Consider the following 6,000-nt stretch of genomic DNA (forward strand, 5'->3'; position numbering starts at 1 on the left):
TTCAGCAGAGTGGTAATTTGGGCAGGGCTCGGCTGTGTGGTTCTTCTGTTAATCTCAGTTGGGCACATTTATGTATCTATCATTAGCTGTCAGTCAGCTACGGTGGCTCTGCTTCTGGGACTAGCTGGCTATCAGCTGGGGTAACAGAGGCAATGGGACCACAATGGCTTTCATGAGGTCAGCTAGCCTGGTCTTGTTCACATGTGGCTTGGGATTCCAAGACTAGCAAGATGGTAAAAATCTCAAAGTAAAAGCGCTTTTCAAGTCTCTGCTTGCATCATGTTAGTTAATGACATCCCACTGACAAAGTCAAGTCCAGCCCAGATCTAAAGAGTACGGAAAGAGACTCCAAACTTGATGAGCACCGTAAAGTCAATTACAAGGGGCTACGGAAGAGGGAGAAGAATAATTTGTGGCCGCTTTTGCAATCGACCACGAGCATTTTTTGTGTGCCAAGTCCTTACCTTCATGGAACTTATATTTTATTCTCTCTGCCACTGAGCTTCTACTGCTAGAAAATGATAATTATGAAGATCTGGGGTGAGATGGATCGTGGGGCAAATCTCAGAAAAGAAATTATTAAGTCTATAGAATTATTAAGGTTAAGTAAACAAAACCTTCTTGAAAGAGATTATTTTGGCCAAACATTTCAAAGTGTTTGTTCAGTTTTGTGTTAAGTTTTTGCCTAAAAATACATTTGCAGACCCAAATGACAGCTTTCCTGTGTTTGGACTCCTTAAGAGTTAAGGGAAGTAGTGACCGTTAATTGATTTCCCTTATTGAGGCTCATGGGTTTGTTTTTTTTTTTTTAAACCACAGCTTGTGCAGCAATAAGATATATGACCACTGGGAAGGGCAGGAATCAATCCATTAACAATGGATTCTAAACATATACAATGTTCCTAGCACTGGCCAGACACTGCAGGGATAAAAAGAGGCACATTACCGTTCCTTCCATCTGGGAAGCTTGGCATGAAGTTAGAGGAGGGAAAAAAACTAACACATCCAAAGAAAGACAACAAACAATACCAGGTAGCAAACGAAATGAAGATGTTGAATCCACAGCTCCCTCCAAGTATAAAGTTTCTCCAGGTGTTCCAGCTGTTCTTACACTACCCACTCCCCCATTTCCTGCTGTGCCGAGTGTCCGACAGTAAATTACCCTGTGGAGAGGAAATGTTACTCAGCCTGACATCGCTGTGCTCCATCACACCCTCTCACACACCTGCTCCCAACCTCACATCCCTCACACACCTGTCATCACCCACAAAACACTCCCCTCCTCTAACCTCTACATCAGCCTATAAATTCACATCCTAAGTTTTCCATTTAGATAAGACATCCTTCCCAGACACACACATACAAACCCAGAACCTCATTCTCCTCAGGAGATATCACTTTTTAAAAATTGCACAAAATATGCACCAGCAAGAATTATCTCCTTTTCCTCCTTTATAGTAACTTTGAAGAGAAACCAAAGTCCCTGGGGATAATGACCCAAAGGGCAGAAGAACCTTGAGAAGGCAGGGTTGCTGAATGGAGAGAGCACTTTCTGGGGGCCAGAACGTCTGAGTTCTAAAGATGATGTTGACAGTTTCTCATGGTTTAATTTGGGGCATGGTCAATGAGACTTTGAGTTTTCTTATCGTTCCAAAAAAAGTAATGGATATTTTTTCTCCCCCGTCTGCTCCATAGGGCTGTTATAATTTTCCAATGTGATCAGTATGTAAAATCATTCTATGAAATGTAAATTGCTGTATCAATGGGTTAACAGCTCTACCTAAAACCAAGGGCATGAACTAATCAAAGAGGACACTTAGTAGTCGGAATACCCATCAACCAGCAGCACTGGTGCTTACCAGTAGAATGTCAGCCCTGTCTCAGTGGATCTCTACAGGTAGTATAGAGGGGGAAGTGGTATAACCAAGAAAATAGGCCCGAGGACTATTCTGTCCCCATTCAAAAATAAGTACTTGTTATTAAGGCAGATGTAGATTCCTAATGGTAGTGTAAGTGGTTAAAACCTTCGAAACTTAATATTTTTAAAAGCATGATCATTCTACAATATTACTAAAATGGATTACAATGTGATTTTAGTAGTTACATTTCCACACATTTTTAACTATCGTTCACTGCCTAAAGGTATATTGGACTAAAAGTCTTTGGAAGACTTTCACCTCTACACCTGCTGAATAACAAATGGCCATCAACTGCTGTAGAAGTTTCTTGTCTTCACTGAAGCTAACTGAAGTTTCGTGTCCTTCAGGCTAATGATCAATGAGGTTTCAGGGAAGATACCTACACATCAGAAGATACCATCTTTTTGCCTGTTATAGTATGTCAGATATATGGCACCCTAAACTAGTGGGCTTCAGAGTAACTAATATGCAAGATGTGGTCTCATATGAAATAGAAATAGTCTGAATTTAGGCCCTGTAAATGCCTCAAAGCCGCACTACCAGTACTGATGCATACATATCTAGGCATGTCTCGCAAACAAATGTGTTAGATTTGCCAAATGTCTGTTTGAAAGAGGAATGAAGAAACCTCCCAGGGGAGAACTCATTGCAAGGAAAGAAAAGGTCAAATAGACAGGCATGGCCAATGGGGTCAGGGAAGGGACAGTTGTAAGGTTGGCATGGTGTTTGTCACTAGACATGTGTCACTAGAATTTGAGTCCCGTGGTTGCACTGAAGTAGATGACTTCATCAAGGAGAATTTGGAGTTTTCAGTTATTAAATTTGGGCCCTTAGCTGTACTGCTTTGGTAAACCTCTATGCCCCCACATACCCACCACTACCATTCCACCCACCTCTGGGACCTCAAGCACCCAGGACATCAACAGCTCTGCAGGAGACAGCACTGTGGCATCCACAGGGTGCAGCTGTACCCAGGAGAAGGCCTGTGAGTGCCCAGCAGATGGCAGTGGTGCCTGGCCCAGGTAGCTGAGTCTGTGAATGTCCACATACCAGAAAATTCACTTGGTGCCTAGCAGATACCACATGGCAGCTCACTGGACTCTGAGCCCGGGCTGGAGGTGGCATGCAAAGAAGGGAAGCCCAAGGATTGGAATACGCATTGTCTACTGAGAACGTTAGACTGCCCCCTTAGCTCAGGGTTCAGGGCTCAGGCCTGGGTCCTTTCCTGTTCTCCACCTCCTTCCATTTGCTAGGTGGTTTTGAAGGCCATCTCCATGCCAATAGCTTTAATTTTGTATCTTTGAAGATACAAAACCTTTCTACTGTACTCCAGACTCATATATCCAACTAGCTACTGAGTATTTCCATTGGGTGCCAAAGGAAAATTCCAAAACTGTACTCCTAATCTTCTCCCTAAAAGTATCTTCAACCTGCACCCTTCTTTATCTCACTTGAGGGGACACTTCATCCTTCCAAATGATCGGGCCAAAATTCCTGCAATCATTTTAACTCCTTATTTGTCCTCACCTTCATATTTAACTCATCAGCAAACACTAAAATTCTTATTGTCTCTTTAGCTTCTACTTTGGTCTAAGGGATCTCTGGCTGGGGGATCACTTCAATACATTAAAGCATGGAACGGGAATGAAAACGCTTATCTGTCTAGTGCCAGAAAACAGGAAGGAAAAATAAGGGGGGCAGCAATTGAATTTCATGTAAAAACCTAAAATTAGAAAATTTATGAAATGACCTCTATGAGGTTGTCCCTCATGTGAAATTAATGTGACACGGGGTCGCTATCAAAACCCGGCCATTGCTTTAGGATTTAGCACACATCTATCTTCACACTCAGTCTTTCTTAACAACACGAGTCCATCGGGCCCTTTTCTGGACCTGAAATCCTAGAGCACTTACAGTACATATGGTTTGTCTAGCATTTGATTACATTCTATCTTGGATTGTATGCTGATCTTTTCACGGGTGTCAGTCCTGTTGCTCCAGCTGGGTAATGAGGCAGAGGTCCAGCTTGAGCCAAAAGTGGGATTTGATGTGTCTGAGGCGTCTGGCCCGTGTGGTGACTCAGAGATTCAGCCTCCATAGGTTATTTGCATACGAGGATTCTGCTGAAGAGGATTTTGAGCACCTGGCTGTGTGCACATTCCAGGAAGGGTGAGGGGGAGCCCAGGAGCTGGGGAAAGCCTGGTGTCTCACTTCAGATATTAGGTCCCTGCTCAGCTTGTGGGTTCAGGTCTGAACCCAGTAGAGAAGAGATCTGATAGCGCACTGAGGGAACCGTTTTCTCGGGTAAGTCTTGAGGCAAGGGAGCCAAGTGACTCTGCTTTGATGCCCACATGAGAAAGGGAACAGAGCAGATGAGCCAGCATGCTGCTTACTTCTCCGTTCTCAGCCTAGCAGGAGGCCCAGGGAGGTTTGGGGCTACCAAAAACAGATTTGGATCTCATTTAAAAAGAAAGAATTCCAGACCCCCTTCAATGACAGATGAGCTAAGGTATTTACTAGCAGTTTATGTTGGCAGTTCCCGTAGTTGGGCTGACTCCCCTCTAAATCTCCATGTCGTGATATTTGTACCTGATATTTGGCTTCTCCCCACCTCTATTACTCTGGTACGTCCAGGGTTGGTAACTTGGGGATAGAGCAGGGCAGCCTTGTCAGACACAGTATTCCAGGAGGACCCTGATGGCAGGGGCCGTTGTTTGGGGTTGCCCCCAAGTGCCATAAAGTGTATGGTGGGAGAAAAATGAGAAGATTGTTCGGAAGCCCTCACGGGACGTGCTCAGAAGGGCATACCATATTGGGGGCATTGAGGAAGTGGGGAATTGTGTGGAGGTTTCAGTTCCTACCTTTTTCAGGGCATTAACCTGATCTGGAGAAATGCTAATTATCATTTTTACAGTGATCTCATTTGAATCCACAAACCAGTGAGGCATGGGGAGCCTGAAGCCAATACCGACTCCATGAGCGGAAGGCTCAGGGTGTTCACTTATCTGGGGCATCCCAAACCATTAAGAGAGTAGATTCTGGTTAATTGGATTTTTCAAAAATAGAAATAAGTAACAGAGGTCCCCTTTGAATCAGGGATATGAGAAGGCAAAGTGCTGGGGGTGGAGGGGTGAGATCCAATTTCTAGCAGAGAAATTGGAAAAGTCATATAATCTCACTGAACTTAATTTGCCTCAAAATAAAATTTAAAAAATAGTAATTCCTAGTCTGACTTCTTTGAGGGTTGTCAGGATAATCAACTGAGATCATGTATGTGAAAGTGATTTAAAAACTATAATGTACTATACATTTAAAATATTACAATTTATATAATAATGTATCTATGTACATGGTCTAAGATTAAGACAATAATTAGAATAATTAAAATTTTTTAAGTTTACTTCATTAGCTAAATATTTGTAACAAAACATAGTTGATTAACTATCCAATTCACCTTGCATCACTGAAATTTTTAAAAATGGCCCATGAAGTAAGTTCTTGGCGTGATCGAGTGTTTAAGTCCATTTACTCGTGATTAAAATGTCCTACACATCATGAGTAACTAAAAATCACAATTTGAAGGTTAGCTTATTACTTCTAAAATAATAGCTAGCCCATATAAGTTATTTTGTTTCTTGTGCTCTTCAGTGTTTTAATGCCAGATGACGCTTTGTATCCTTCAAAGATTTTCATGTCACTCAGCCTGTTACTCTGCTCTCATTTCTGACTCTCCCAGTTCAAAGCTGAACGACAGCTCAGTATCTTCCTTCCATGTCACTGATGTCTTCCATGAGGAGACACAGCATTTCTTAGACTTCCGTTCCTTAGGGAAGAGACGGCCTAATGGCGTTTTCTAATATCACATTTTCCAATTTAGGGAAATTAACTACATTTCACACTTTGGTTCTGGCACAACTCAAATAACAGACTAACACTCTGTTCCCATCAGGCATTCTTCTGACAAGATCATTCAATTTGTGGCAGAATCTCATAGATATTACCAGGTCTGGGAAAAAAAAACATATTCCACCTTATACTGATTTTTGTTTCTTTTGTAATGGTACATAATTAGCATACAATA

The sequence above is a fragment of the Rhinolophus ferrumequinum genome, chromosome 18 (assembly GCF_004115265.2).
Source record: "Rhinolophus ferrumequinum isolate MPI-CBG mRhiFer1 chromosome 18, mRhiFer1_v1.p, whole genome shotgun sequence".
NCBI classification, from domain to species: Eukaryota; Metazoa; Chordata; class Mammalia; order Chiroptera; family Rhinolophidae; genus Rhinolophus; species Rhinolophus ferrumequinum.